We start from the raw sequence: 626 nt of genomic DNA on the forward strand, positions 1-626 counted from the left end.
CTTTCGCAATTTTTCTTGCAACTTGCATGCAATTGCAATTTTTATTGCTCCATGTCAAGCGGGCTTAAGAGCTGGCAACCGCGCGACTATACAGGGTGAATCTAACTTAACCTAAATTCAGCAAATCAAAGGCTTTTTTGGAAATTTGGCCAGACACGTCGATTAGTCCTTCAAACTGTGATCTTTTTGATGTAATATACAGGGTGTCCCAAATTTGAGATATTGATTTTTTTAAATGGTAACCCGATTTTTTATGACTTTCTTAAAGACGATAAATATCAAGTTATACATGTGTGGCAAATTTCAATTTTTTTATTTCTTGTCTAATTTTTCGACAAATGGCGAACAGTCAACACCTGATCTCTTGTGGTACCAGGATCAACATAAGGCGTAAGTATCAACTTAAAAAAACCATCTTTATTACTCACCTTGTATGAGGTTCTGCAAACTATAGTCAGTTACTGGAAGCATTATGATAATTTCAAACAGATTAAAATTGAATACATACTCACGTTTATATTTCTGTAAAAATTCCTTTTGCAATCGTACTAAAAATATGTAAAGTTACATATTAGACAATGTTCTTTCACTAAATAATTCAGAACGTTACTGTAAAGCTGAAAATT

The 626-nt window shown here is 32.7% G+C and overlaps 1 long non-coding RNA gene across 1 annotated transcript; it reads right to left on the minus strand.

Moving 5' to 3' along the window:
* Positions 1 to 307: 307 nt before the first annotated feature.
* LOC116161993 lies at positions 308 to 626 on the minus strand. Its single transcript, XR_004143469.1, has 2 exons — positions 513 to 626; positions 308 to 461 (listed from the first exon to the last, which is right to left on the minus strand). It is a non-coding gene; the product is annotated as an uncharacterized LOC116161993 (long non-coding RNA).

The sequence above is a fragment of the Photinus pyralis genome, unplaced genomic scaffold, assembly GCF_008802855.1.
Source record: "Photinus pyralis isolate 1611_PpyrPB1 unplaced genomic scaffold, Ppyr1.3 Ppyr1.4_LG10, whole genome shotgun sequence".
NCBI lineage: Eukaryota > Metazoa > Arthropoda > Insecta > Coleoptera > Lampyridae > Photinus > Photinus pyralis.